The 15,651-nt window shown below is 39.1% G+C and overlaps 1 pseudogene; it reads right to left on the bottom strand.

Moving 5' to 3' along the window:
* LOC138380935 (zinc finger protein 595-like) overlaps nucleotides 1-15,651 on the bottom strand; it is a 57,554-nt pseudogene that overhangs the window by 33,977 nt on the left and 7,926 nt on the right.

Here is a 15,651-nt window from a genome sequence, read left to right as displayed (position 1 = left end):
TCTTGTGAAGATCCCCATGTATGTGTAAAACTAATAACATTTATATGCTTTTCTCTTGTTAATCTGCCTGGCGTCAATTTAGTTTCCAGAATCAGCCAAACAGCCTACATAAGAGATAATGGGAGAGAGTTGGGAGTGATTTCTGATATAACTAAACATCACTCTGGTAAGGCAAGAGGTAATGGTATTTAGGGACCATGCCCATAATCCAGGGTAATCTCACCTCAAGATCTTTAATTGAATCACATTTGGAAAGACTTTACCCTATGAGGTAAGAGTCACAGGGTTCAGGAATTAGGCCTTGCTATTTTTGGGAACCATTTCTCAGCCTATGATGGTTTACAACTGCTTCAGAGAAAGACCATGTTCCTTGTTTCAGTCTTAGACTTTTCAGTGAAGATCGGTTATTCAGTAAGTTTTCAGTTAGTATTTGTTAAAATGTTTTCCACACTGCACTATTTTCTCTCTTACCATCGGAGTTCAATGAAAACAAATTATCTTGTCATTTTTCCAGAAGACCCTCCATGGGACCATAAAGCTTTTTTCCGTAGTTTTTGAATGTTTTTATTTTCATTTTCTTTTGAGATTGGATGATTACTATTGATCTATCTTTTTTAATGGCTGTGTCACATTTTATTGATTTAATCATAAGTCAATGGACATTTGGCTCATTTTCAATTTTTAGCTGTTAAGAACAATGCTGCTATGAACATTGGTGTACAAGTTTTTGATATTTATTTTTTGTTCTATACCTAGAAGTGCAATTGTTACATCATATGGTAACTGAACTTTAAATCTTTTGATGAACTCCACACTGTCTTCCAATGGAGCTACCAATTTACATTCCCATCAGAAATGTATAAGAGCTCTAGGTTCTCCACAACATCTCCACCACTGGTTATAGTTCATCTATTTCATTTTAGCCCATTTGTCTTCAGCGTCACTTAATCTTTCTTGTGCCAGTTGAAAACTACTGTCGAGCTGCTCCAATTTTTTTTTATTTTAGATTATTATATTTTTAAACTCCAGGATTTCTATTTGAGTTTTTTGTTTGTTTGTTTTTATTTCAGCTTATTATGGGGGTACAAAAGTTCAGGTTATATATATTTCCCATGCCCCCCAATCCCCCTGAGTCTGAGCTTCAAGCGTGTCCATTCCCCAGACAGTGCACATCACACTCATCATGTAGGTATACACCCATCTCCTCCTCCCACCCCCATCCCCCTGAGTCAGAACTTTAGGGTTTTTTTGATAAATTCATTTTCTTGACATTTTCTCTTTGGGGAAATGTTCTCAAATGTTCCTTTGCCCTTTAGACTCAATTCCCTTTATTTCCAGAAGTCCCAAAACAACTAATGCTAGTGTGGAAGTGGAGAGATAGGAACAGTCTTACACTGCTGTTGGGACTGCAAATTAGTACACCCCCTGTGGAAAGTAATTTGGAGATAGCTCTAAGAACTAAAAATAGAAATACGATTTCATCCAGCAATCCCACTACTAGGCATCTACCCAACTACAAAATACAATGATGATCTTGCACCTCTTATATTATCCTGGATAGCGCTGGAGCCCCTCCTTCAAAGTGAAGTATCAGCAGAATGGAAAAACAAGCACCACATGTACTCACCATCAAATTGTTACTAACGGATCAACACTAAGGTGCTCACATGGAAGTAATATCCATTGGGTGTCAGTTAGGTGGGAGGAGGGTGGTGGCGGTGAGCAAACTCACAACTAATGGTTGTGGAGCGCACTGTATGGGGGAAGGGTACACTTGTAGCTCTGACTTGGGAGAGTCCAAGGTATTATATGTAACCAAATTAATATACTCCCACAATATTCTGAAATTGAAAAAAAAATAAAATAAAATACACATGTGCCTAACACTCATACAGAAACCCTCAGCAAAGACTGAGAAATTTGTTGGTTCCAGGCATTTAAGAAAATCTTTTTCAATCACTAGGTGACCACTAACTAACCAAGCAGAAAGTTCACAGATCATACCTAATAAAGAATATAGTGTTTACAGAACTAGTTAAGAAAAATAAAGAAAAAGAAGTATAGGATACAGCCACAGATAGCAGCAAACTGAGAGTGTTGGTGGAGTTGATTTCCACAGTTGCCACCTTATATTATTTGAAAGGTGCAGTTTTAAACTGAAACTTTGTGTCCTACAAAGAAACAGAAATGTATGACTCATACAAAAAATTAAGCCAATAGAGACTGTCCCCGAGGAAACCCAGATGATTATCTATCCTTAACTTCACAGACTCTTCCATCTCTGGTTTCCATTTTGATATTGAGTTGAACTGCAATGAAAGTTTTCTGTTAAATTTTGGTTACTGTATTTTAGGGATCTAAATTTTTTTTTTTTTTTTTTGAGACAGAGTCTCGCTCTGCTGCCCAGGCTACAGTGAGTGCCGTGGCGTCAGTCTAGCTCAAAGCAACCTCAAACTCCTGGGCTTCAGCGATCCTACTGCCTCAGCCTCCCAAGTAGCTGGGACTACAGGCATGCGCCACCATGCCTGGCTAATTTTTTCTATATATATTTTTAGTTGGCCAGCTAATTTCTTTCTATTTTTAGTAGAGATGGTGTCTCACTCTTGCTCAGGCTGGTCTCGAACTCCTGATCTCGAGTGATCCACCCGCCTCACCCTCCCAGAGTGCTAGGATTACAGGCATGAGCCACCGCGCCCGGCCTAAATTTTTCTTTCATTTTTCTTTCAGTCTTCTTCTTCTTTTTAAGAGCCTGGGGTTTTTCACAGGAAATGAGACAACTTGACTTTAAATACAGACTGCACATATGTGATCGATACTGAAAAATCTAATCAGAATAGGATCTGCCACTTTGCTTAGATTGAAGATCCAAAGGCAGAAGTGTACTAAAATCTACGGAGGGCTTACCTTCTAATAAACAAAATGACAAGTGGAACTTACCTGGATCAAGCAATTACAATAGCTCATATTTTGTCAAGGGCAAACAACTTTTCCCATCTTCAATTTCATGAGACATTTTAAAAAATGTGTTTACAGTTGTGGATCTGAGACTTGTATATACTAGTAGAGAAACTGGAGGTCACAGAACTTATAAAAGAGTGAACCAGGATCCAATAATGGTGGGCTACATAAAAAAAATGAAATAAAAAAAAGAACAAACAATAACAAATTAATGAGCTGCAGCCCAAAATAAAATCAAACTCCAAAGTGCCTGGCACAATGAATGCAATCTACTCTTACTGTTTTTGCTGTAGCACTGACTTTATTACACAGATGCCAAGACATAAAATATAAAAATAAAATGCAATTATATTACATGGATGCAAAAATATTGATACTTACAATGCAGCAGTAATTTTGTCAACTTTAGTTCAATAAAAGAAAAGGTAGCTGTATTCTACCATGGTTATATTTCATTTGAACTACTGTCTTTGACAAGAGTTGGTCTCTCAATATGACCGTGTTTAATGTTCCTTTGTACAAATCTACAGACAAGTAAGGCCAGAATGACATTACTTCACTTCTTAATGTATTTTTCAAAATCATCCCTTTCCAAGGTCATCTATTTACATTTTATTTTTGCTTCTAAATAATTCTCTCTTGATGTAATAAATCACAGATTTCTGAAAGCATGCAGGAAGTATACTGAAATTCCAGGATTCTATAAAATGTCTGTGAAAATTAAATATCTTTGGTATCCAAATAATCAAATTTATACAACTCTGGCGCTGGGGAAGGGACACACTTGAAGTTCTGACTCGGGGGGATGGGCGGGTCATGGGCAATATATATATCTTGAACTTTTATACCCCCATAATAAGCTGAAATAAAAAAATAAAATAAAATAAAATAAAAGAGTATATTTAGGCAAAAAAAAAAAAAAAATCGGACACATGCCTCAATACTACATCCTAGCCTGTGAAATGAGAGAATACAATACAGCCATGCAAGATTTCTTCTCTACCCCAAGAGGCACATTAAGAAGATGTTTCACAGAGAGGACATTCAGCCCATGAAGACATAATAATTTTTATCTTCATAAATAAGTCATGATAATCCAACTCAATCCACTAATATTTAATAACTTCCTTATGAAGTTTGAAATTCAGAAAATCCACAATTATACCACGCTATGTATTTTAGAATGGATAATAAAATTCTGTCTATTTATCCATTCCATAATCTGAAGAAATAAAACATACTTTTTGACAAATTCATTGAGTTAAAACTCTTATAATAAACTGTAAATTCTGTCAAATAAATGATTTTGCTGTTACTATTTTATTTTTGACAGAACAGATTGATTAATTATTTAATAATCCTAGGTAAAAGATATACAGTTTTAATATTAAGTTTTGTGAACAGGGATCAGAAAAAGTTCAGAATGGGATAGTATAGACAGTGTTCTAGATGTTCTATGATTAATCAATGAGTTCCTAATGATCATTTTATAAATGAAAAAATCAAGACGGAAATCAAAAGATTCTTTGAATTAAACGACAAAGGAGACACAACTTATCAAAATCTGTGGGACACAGCTACAGCAGTCCTGAGAGGAAAATTTATTTCCATAAATGCCTATACCAAAAAGACAGAAAACTTACAAATAGACAATCTAATGAATAGACTCAAAGAGCTGGAGAAGGAAGAACAGACCGATCCCAAACCCAGCAGAAGGAGAGAAATTATTAAGATTAAATCAGAACTAAATGAAAAGGACAACAATCAAACCATAAGGGAGATTAATAAAACCAAAAGTTGGTTCTTTGAAAAAATAAACAAAATTGACACACCTCTGGCTAGACTAACCAAGAGCAGAAAAGAAAAAACTCTTATAACCTCCATCAGGAACATGAAAGGAGAAATCATGACTGATGCCACAGAGATACATGATATCATCTATGAATTCCACAAAAAAACTTTATGCACACAAATTAGAAAACCTGGAGGAAATGGAAAAATTCTTAGAAACACACAGTCTTCCCAGGCTCAACCAGGAAGAAATAGAATTCCTGAATAGACCTATATCTAGATCTGAAATCGAAACAGCAATAAAAAATCTTCCCAAAAAGAAAAGCCCTGGACCAGATGGGTTCACACCTGAATTCTACCATACCTACAAAGAAGAACTGGTGCCCATCCTACATAAACTATTCTCCAATATCGAGAAGGATGGGACTCTCCTGACCACTTTTTACCAAGCCAACATAATCCTGATACCAAAACCAGGAAAGGATGCAACTAAAACAGAGAACTATAGACCAATTTCTCTTATGAATATAGAGGCAAAAATTCTCAATAAAATCCTAGCAAATTGAAGCCAGTGCTTATCAAAAACATAATCCATCATGACCAAGTGGGCTTCATCCCAGAGATGCAGGGATGGTTTAACATACACAAATCTATAAATGTAATTCATCACATAAATAGAAGCAAAAATAAAGATCATATGATCCTCTCAATAGATGCAGAAAAAGCATTTGACAAAATTCAACACCCTTTTATGACAAGAACACTTAACAAAATAGGCATAGATGGGGCCTATCTAAAAATGATACAAGCCATATATGACAAACCGACAGCCAACATCATACTGACTGGGGAAAAACTGAAAGCATTCCCGCTTCGAACTGGAACCAGACAAGGCTGCCCACTGTCCCCATTACTTTTCAACACAGTATTGGAAGTCCTTGCGAGAGCTATCAGGCAAGAGAGCAAAATCAAGGGAGTCCAAATAGGGACAGAAGAGATCAAACTCTCATTCTTTGCTGATGATATGATGTTATATCGAGAAAACCCCAAGGATTCAACCAAGAGTCTCCTGGAATTGATTAACGAATTCAGTAAAGTCTCAGGCTACAAAATCAATATACACAAATCAGAAGCATTCATATATGCCAATAACAGTCAAACGGAGAACAAAATTAAGGACTCAATACCCTTCAAAATAGCAACAAAGAAAATAAAATATCTAGGAATATATTTAACTAAAGAGGTAAAGGATCTCTATAGAGAAAACTACAAAACACTGAGGAAGGAAATATCAGAACTTGTAAATAGGTGGAAAACCATACCATGCTCGTGGATTGGAAGAATCAACATTGGTAATATGTCTATACTACCCAAAGTGATCTACAGATTCAGTGGTTTCCCTGTTAAATTACGAACATCGTTTTTCACAGATGTAGAGAAAATAATTATACAATTTGTATGGAATCAGAGAAGACCCCGTATAGCAAAAGCAATTTTAAGCAATAAAAACAAAATGGGAGGTATTAATTTGCCAGACTTCAAACTATACTACAAGGCTGTGGTTCTTAAAACTGCCTGGTATTGGCACAAGTGCAGGCACACAGACCAGTGGAACACAACAGACAATCCAAATATAAAACCATCCTTATATAGACACCTAATCTTTGACAAAGCAGGCAAAAACATACTCTAGTGACAAGAAACCCTATGCAATAAATGGTGCTGGGAAAATTGGATAGCCACTTGTAGAAGACTGAAACAGGACACACAGCTTTCACCTCTCACAAAAATCAAATCATGGTGGATAACAGACTTAAACCTTAGGTGTGAAATGATTAGAATTCTGGAAGAAAATGTAGGAAAGACTCTTACAGACATTGGCCTAGGCAAAGAATTTATAAGGAAGACCCCTAAGGCAATCACAGCAACAACAAAAATAAATGATTCGGACCTGATTAAAGTAAAAAGCTTCTGCACAGCCAAAGAAACAGTCCAGAGAATAAACAGACCACCTACAGAATGGGAAAAAATTTTTGCATACTACACATCAGATAAAGGACTGATAACAAGAATCTATTTGGAACTCAGGAAAATCAGCAAGAAAAAAATCAAACAACCCTATCAAAAAGTGGGCAAAGGACATGAATAGAAATTTCTCAAAAGAGGATATAAGAATGGCTAACAAACATATGAAAAAATGCTCAACATCCCTAATCATCAGAGAAATGCAAATCAAAACCACAATGAGATATCACTTAACTCCAGTGAGAATGGCCTTTATCAAAAAGTCCCCAAACAACACATGTTGGTGTGGATGTGGAGAGACAGGAACACTCATACACTGCTGGTGGGACTGCAAACTAGTGCAACCCCTGTGGAAAGCATTATGTAGATACCTTAAACAGATTCAAGTAGACCTACCATTTGATCCAGCAATCCCATTACTGGGCATATACCCAAAGGAACAAAGGTCATTCTATAACAAAGACACATGTACCTGAATGTTTATAGCAGCACATCACAATTGCAAAGATGAGGAAACAACACAAGTGCCCATCAATTCATGAATGGATTAGCAAAATGTTGTATATGTATACCATGGAGTATTACTCAGCTATAAGAAATAATGGAGATACGACATCTCTATGGTTCTCCTGGAGGGAGTTGGAACCCGTTCTATTAAGTGAAGTATCCCAAGAATGGAAAAACAAGCACACATGTACTCACCAAAAAATTGGTTTCCCTGATCATCAACTGAATTCACATCTGGGAATGATACCAATCAGATATCAGACTGAGGTGGGGGGTTGGGGGAGGGGATGGGTGTATGCCTACATGATGAGTGTGTTGCGCACCGTCTGGGGAATGGTCACACTTGAAGGTGCTGACTCGGGGAGGGGGGTGTGAGGAGTGGATGGGTATATACCTCCATGATGAGTGCAATGCGCACTGTCTGGGGAACGGACACGCCTGGAGCTTTGACTTGGGGGGACAGGCGGTATATGGGCAACATATGTAACCTGAACTTTTGTATCCCCCATAATAAGCTGAAATAAAAAAAATGATAATGGAAAAATTAAACATCCACATGCAACAAAATGAAGTTGGACCCCTAATCCAAATCACACACATACAGAAATAGTAAAAATGGATTATACACCTAAATGTAAGACATGAAACTGCAAAATTTTTGGGAAAAATATTAGAGCACCTTTTTGTGATCTTGAGTTTGGGAAAGATTTTTTTAGATATTACACCAAAAGCACAACCAAGAAAAGAAAAAAAAATAATCAATTATACCTTATCAAATTAAAAATATTATTTGAACATAATAAATATTAAAGGAAAAATTCCTTATTGAGAGAAAATATTTTAAATTATATATCAAGATCTAGTAGAATCTCTTACAAGTTAGTAATAAAAAAGTTTACCAATTAAAAATGGACAAAGTATTTAAATAGACATTTTTCCTAAGATGTAAAAATTTTAATGTATAATATGGTCAACATATTAATCATTAGGGAAATGAAAATCAAACCACAATAATAAAATAATCAACACACACTAGAATGGTTATACGCAATACAGGAGTTCAGAGCATCTTATTAGAATGTGTTTCCTAAAGGGTGGGTGTGCCTTACTAAATTTTACTGAACTTCTGTTGCCCTTGGCACAGTGTGGTGTACATGATTTAACATAATAAATGCTCCCTGGTTAATTTCATGAATATCTGGAATGTCCAGGTTTGACTCTCTCAGAGTTAGGCTCTTTTTTCCCCAGCCCAGCCAGAATTCTGCCCGGCCAGAGTTAAAATGCTTGTGGTTGTCACCTAAGGTGGCAGAGGGTTTCCAATATATATGAGATAAGTGTCTTCTAGAGAATTTCTCCTCAACAGAGATCCCTGTTCAGAATGCTAATAAATGCTTCTTGTGCCAACTTGCACCTCCTGATATTATCAATGATCTCCATTATGAGGTGGTCAGAAGAAGAAAAGGGGCTTTGAGACTCCCTCATTTATTCACCCTGCACCAGGTGCACTGGTCGGCCCACCATATGGTACTGAAAATGACCAAGTGGTCCCTGATCCCCTTCCAGGAGCCCAGAGTCTGAGGACAGCTGGATTAAAGCAAGGACATGTGAAAGAAAAAAGCAAGTGCTGTATTGAAAATCACGTAGGATGTTGGGAAGGAGGGCTGGGGAGTAACTGCATGCAGGGACCCAAATGCCTCACTAAGGTGACACTTATGCTGTAACCAGAATGACAACAGGTAGCCAGCCCTGCACAAGTCTGGGAACAGTGTGTCAAGGAGAAGCCACCCCTGGTACAGAGACTTACAGGTAGATGTAGCTGTGGGAGAGATTAGAAAGGGGCCAGTGGGGCTGGAAGGGGCCTGGGGAAGAGAGGAGCAGAGGGAGGGAGGATCCTGGGGCGTGAGACATGAGGGGAGTGACCTGCTTCTCTCTGACAACACTGCCCCAAGACATAGTACTTTTAAACAACTACTTAATATCTCATAATTCGTGTGGACAAGAATCTGGGCACAGTATAGAGGGGAGCCTCTGCCTCAAGGTCTCTTGTGAGGCTGGGCTGTGTTCTCAGCTGAAGCTGGATTGGGGGAGGATCAGTTTCCAAGCTCACTCATGTGGGTATTGGCAGGATTCAGAGTAGACAAAGATCCTGGGCTCCCCCCTGTCTGCTGGCCTGGACACTTCCTCAGTTCTCTGCCATGTGGGGCTTACCACAGGGCAGCTCATAGCCTCAGAGCTTGCCTCCTCAGTTTCAGGAATACAATAGAGAAAGAGAAAGACAGGGACAGAGAGAGATTGAGGAAGGGAACAAAGGACAGAGTGAGTAGGAGGTAAATGAAAACTTTTTGGTAATAAAATCTTAGAAGTTACAATAGACTAACTGCCTCCCATAACTTGTATGTTGAAATTTTAACCCCCAACATAATGTACCCCGCCTCCCATGGGTGTTAATATCTTTTTGATTTTTTGCTAATCTGGTGTCTGTGTGGCAAATGAAATGATTGTTCCTTTCATTTCCAGGTTTCCAAATGATACTTGTGAGTCACCTCTGGGTTGTTTAATATCTAACTTGAGTTTTGTCTTCCTTGAGTCATCTGTGCAGATCCTTGGCCCTGTGATGGGCTTTTTCTCATGCTGGAGTCTCCTGCCATTTTCCCCATTGCCAGCTTAGGATTATTGTAGCTGTTTCTTAAGGATCCCTTTATTGCAAAATAAAGGGAAGCGATCACGTTTCTTTAAGTCAAAATGTTTCTTCTAGAGTGTCTTTTGCTGTGCATTGTACCTAAAATGTGAAGAAAATGAGGCTTCCCCAGGCCCTTCCCCTCCATGTCAAAAGCAGATAGAGCCTCTGGTAGCATAGAAGGAATTTCATGCAGCCCTCACTGCACAAGATTCTTTATTCTGATCTGTGGGCTGGTGAGCAGCTGGCTGCAAATGGGGAGTCACTCACACTGGACACCATAAGGAGGTCATGTCCACAGAATGTGAGATGTGATGCCCTCCTAAAGCCTATGCTTTTCCACCCCTGTAATAAAAATTTTTTTGAGGACTCAGTGGAATGATGGTTTTCATACATACAGGCTATTAATGCAGGTGGATGCTATTGCTTTACAGCTGAAAGAACATCATGGAAATTCCATGAAGGTATTTTACTGGTGCAGGTCCTTGGGCTCACTATGCAATAGAAATTAGCCAGAGGCTGGAAGAGAGTCACAAGCAAGGCTTTATTGGGGCTTATGTTCAACATAAGTGAGGCAGCACAGAGGAAATGTTCTCTTGCTAAGTCCCCAAGGGAAGTTCAAGGAGAGTTTTAAAGATGCTTAGGTGGGAAAAGGATGGTGTGTGAGGAGGTAAAAGTGAAGATTTTCTTGTGCCTCTGTAGCTCTATTACATGCTTCTTCTTCCATTGTATGTCCCATTAACATGTTAAATCTCCAACCCTGGGTGTGATTTTTAGCATTCAAGTAGGAATAAAATGAGTTACAATCAAGGCAAGTTCAGTGTGGGGGTCCTGTTTGGCTTGAGGAGGTTAGATCTGGATATATCTGGTTCCTTTGCAGAGAGGTTCTTCATCTAATGTCAGCATCTTGTTTCAGTGGTCTCGAAAAAAACTTTACCCAAGACACAGATTATTCAGCCTCTCTCCATACATGGGTATGGGCTGAGTTCTCGTGGCCACCCCTGTCATGTCAAGTAATATGCGAACAGTTATTAAAGGATGTGCCACATTGTTTACAGTTGTAGGATTTCTCTCAGTATGAATTCTCTCATGTATAGTAAGGTAAGAGCACTGGTAAAGGCTTTGCCACATCATTCACATTTGTACGATTTCTCTCCAGTATGAATTGTCTTATGTTTGGTCAGGGTTGAATGCTGGATAAAAACTTTGCCACATTCTTCACATTTGTAGGGTTTCTCTCCGATATGAATTCTCTTATGTCTGGTCAGGTTTGAAAGCTGGATAAAAGCTTTGCCACATTCTTCACATTTGTAGGGTTTCTCTCCAGTATGAATTATCTTATGTTTGGTAAGCATTGAACACCAGTTAAAGCTTTTGCCACATTCTTCACATTTGTAGGGTTTCTCTCTGGTATGAATTCTCTTATGTGCGGTCAGGTTTGAAAGCTGGATAAAAGCTTTGCCACATTCTTCACATTTGTAGGGTTTTTCTCCAGTATGAATCTTCCTATGTGTGGTCAGGTTTGAACACTTGGTAAAATCTTTGCCACATTTTTTACATTTGTAAGGTTTCTCTCCAGTATGAATTCTCTTATGTGTGGTCAGGTATGAACGCTTGATAAAATCTTTGCCACATTCTTCACATTTGTAGGGTTTCTCTCCAGTATGAATTCTCTTATGTGTGGTCAGGTTTGAACGCTTGATAAAATCTTTGCCACATTCTTCACATTTGTAGGGTTTCTCTCCAGTATGAATTCTCTTATGTTTGGTAAGCATTGAACACCAGTTAAAGGTTTTGCCACATTCTTCACATTTGTAGGGATTCTCTCTGGTATGAATTCTCTTATGTGTGGTCAGGTTTGAAAGCTGGATAAAAGCTTTGCCACATTCTTCACATTTGTAGGGTTTCTCTCCAGTATGAATTGTCTTATGTCTGGTCAGGTGTGAACGCCTGATAAAATCTTTGCCACATTTTTCACATTTGTAAGGTTTCTCTCCAGTATGAATTCTTTTATGTGTGGTCAGGATTGAACACCAGTTGAAAGCTTTGCCACATTCTTCACATTTGTAGGGTTTCTCTCCTGTATGAATTCTTTTATGTTCAGTAAGATGTGAGCAGTGGGTAAAGGCTTTGCCACATTCTTCACATTGGTAGGGTTTCTCTCCAGTATGAATTCTCTTATGTGTGGTCAGGCATGAAGGCTGGCTAAAATCTTTGCCACATTCTTCACATTTGTAGGGTTTCTCTCTGGTATGAATTCTCTTATGTTTGGTCAGGTATGAATGCTGGTTAAAAGCTTTGCCACATTCTGCACATTTGTAGGGGTTCCCTCCAGCATGACTTGACTTATGATTAGAATGGCTAGAGCAAGATTTGAAGACTTTGCCACATTCTATATATTTGTAATGCTTCTCTCTATTATGAATTCTTTTATATTCAGTAAAGTGTGAACATTTGTTAATGGCGTTTCCACATTCTTTACATTTGAAAGTTTTCTCTACAGTATGTCTTATCTTATGTCTATTTCGTTTTGATAATTTTCTGAAGACTTTCAAACATTTATTACATTTGACGACTTTGCAATGGCTAGCTGTTGAAAATTGGTTACATCCATTATGACATTCTTCCTGCACCTGGCACGCACCCACAGTTTCCCAGTCTTTCCTTAAACTTAAATTATGAAGTCCAGAGCCTTCATAATTTCTCAGCAGCACTTTTTGGAATGAATCTTTCAGGCTTTTCCCTGGGAAATGCTCTTGGGTGTAATGAGAAGACAGAGCTGAAAGAAATAAAAATAACAAATTATCCCACTTGTTTTTTTTCAGCCTTAGGTGAACATCTGTTACAAATCTAACATATAAAATTATAGCAAGCACATTATCAAGATAGTATAGTAAAGTACCACAGGCCCTAATACAGTTACAGTTACATAACATTAAAAAAAAATATACTGACCAAATTGCTTCTGTGTGAATTTTAAAACCAATTAAATGTTTGCAGCATCCTGGGAGAGCACAATGCCAAAAGCCACATAGAAGAGGAAGAAAAGTTTGTTACATTTATGTACCATTGTCCTTCCTAATATTGATATAGCATGGTTTATATGGGTTTAAAAAAATCAACTCCTGGATTCTTTCCAAAGAGAGAAAGACAATTGTGGCACATATATATATTTGGACTTTTAGGGGCCTTTCCAGAGACTGGTTAGTGTCTCCCATAACACAGAATGCTGAACATAATTGTGTTGTGCTTTGGAAGGTAGACTGGGTTTGCTGAAAACAAAGGCAAATGACTGTTACACCAGCAGAGAGACTTCAGTACAAGTGGCATACAATAGGTGTAGCAAATTACAGGGCCTTAAAAAAAAAACATGGAATAATCACTTTACCTGGAAAATAAACATACAATTCCACAGAATAAACATCCTGAGAATAGATTTGGGAGGCTCCAAGAATCTGTAGCCAAGCAATTCATATCAGAATCTCCCAGGACAAAGCCATTTCTTAAAGAATGTGACAGATGAATTTTTATTTAATCCCCAAATATCAACCAAAGATCATAATATACACAAAGTATCAGGATATCCTAGCCCAATAAAACAGACAAAATAAATAATCAGAAATTAACTATAAAGAAATAATAATATATAAATTACCTGAGAAAATTAAAAAGCCCCATATGAATAGCGCACAATGAGTGAAATGAAATCACAGACAACTAAATGAATAGAGGAAAATTAGAGCAGCAACCAAAAGTATAAAAGAAAACAAACTGTGGAACTCAAGAACACAAATAGAAATGACTGAGCAGTTCTAAAATGTGAGAAAAAGAACTAAGAAATCAAGAAGCTCAACACACTTTAACTAGGATAAACCAAAAGACCCATAACAAGACATTATAAGCAAAGCTTTGAAAGTCACAGAAAAGAAAATCTGAAAAGCTGCAAGACAAGAGTGATGTGTCATCTATGAGCTTGCTTCTATGAGAGAACCAGTGCATTTATCTTCAGAAACTTTGCCCTGCAGAAAAAACTGGGTTACATAGTCACAGTGCCCAAAGAACAAAAACCACCCGGCAGAAATACTGTATCTAGCAAAACTATCCTCCTAAAAGAAGAAAATATAAAGATTTATCAACATAACCAGATCCTGAAAGAGTCTGTCAGCACTAGGTCTGCCCTACAAGAAGTGCCAAAGGAAGCCCCTTTCACTGAAAATAAAATGATGCTAGAAAACAACACAAAATTATATAACAATAATTAACTGAAGAGGGGATAGGGCAAGAGGGCCTACTAGAGACCTCACTTGCTGGAGCACCCCAGAGGGAAGAAAGTGTTTTAGATAAAGAAAAGGGAGGAATGGGCACAGCTCATGTGTAGTTTGGAGGAGGTGCCAGAGCCCGCTGCCTACTTCACAGGGGGAAACTTTGAGGCAGAACACAAAAAAGGAAAAATAAAAAGACAAGAAGAAACTGGTGAGAATCAAACCCCAGTAAAGGAATAAGACAGTACTGCGTTTCTCCTTCCTACACACCTTTGGTGATCAGCGGGCTACTGAGTTGTATGTGAGCGTTCCCACATTTATGCGCATGGGCACTGCTGCACCCACTGAATCGTGTGGAAACAGGAGTGGCTCTGGAGCTTGGATGTTTCATGCAGGCTTCCTTCCAAGGAGGACGACTGGAGGAGCCAGGGTCCTGGCTCTATTCCTGACTCTCTTCCTCCTTCCCCCACCCACTGCAGCTGGGAGGGCAGCCACCTCTCATCACCTACAGTGTTCTCCACACCTTTACCTTTGGGGACCTGTGGTGGCCCCAGGGGTGCCCAGTCTGGGAGTTCCCTGCCTGTGGTACTCTGTGCAGACACATGCCAGTGAACAAGACACACAGGCTGGATCCTGTGCCCCCAGAACTTGAGTGAATTCCCAGGGGGCACAATGGAGAGATTTGAGAGATTGACTTGGTAGGCAAGGGAGCCCACATGGGAAGAAATGATGCGAGAGTGCAGTGGGGGTTTGAGCCAGAGAAATCTGGTGAAATGCCCGTACCCTCACAGGAAAGTCACGCTGTCAGACTAGAGTGTATCCCTCGCATAAAGTTCCCAGCCTGTGTTCCCACTGTGGCTGAGTGCAGTATGTTTCTGTGCCCAATTGCAAACAGACACTGGAGGGAGCCCCTCAGGGCAGGGGTAATGAGAGACGGGCAGAGCTCACTCCAAGGGCCCGTTGGTGAATTACAGACAGCTCCTCCCCCATAAGCAGTCTTTTTAGTTTTAATAGATCTTTTTGACCCTCTCCCAGTGGCTTTTCCCAGGGCCCTGGGATAGGACTTTGAGCCCTGCCAAGACTTTGCAGAGCCTTCCAGGCTTGCTCAACCTAACCCCACCCAGCCTCACTCTCCCACTCTCCTCTGTTGTGGTGGAGAGTAAGCAATCCCCTGGGGACTGCAGGCCCCTCTCACTGTCTGGGATAGTCAAATGCTTCTCCTAAGTGGCTGAAGCCTATTCCAGGCACAAAAGAACCCCTCTGCACTTGGCTCTTTCCTGCAAGCATCAACCACTGACAGGGAGAATGACCATATAGCCATTACAGCACCTACTGACTCAATCCAACAAGGTGTAGCCGACTCTTATAAGCACCACCCACCTCAGAGCTTAAGCCAGGGGTCCCAATACAATTCACACTACTGGGAAGAGG

Source organism: Eulemur rufifrons, chromosome 2 (genome assembly GCF_041146395.1).
Source record: "Eulemur rufifrons isolate Redbay chromosome 2, OSU_ERuf_1, whole genome shotgun sequence".
NCBI classification, from domain to species: domain Eukaryota; kingdom Metazoa; phylum Chordata; class Mammalia; order Primates; family Lemuridae; genus Eulemur; species Eulemur rufifrons.
Note: the sequence above shows the minus strand (reverse complement) of the source record. Positions and strands in the feature narration are given on the sequence as shown.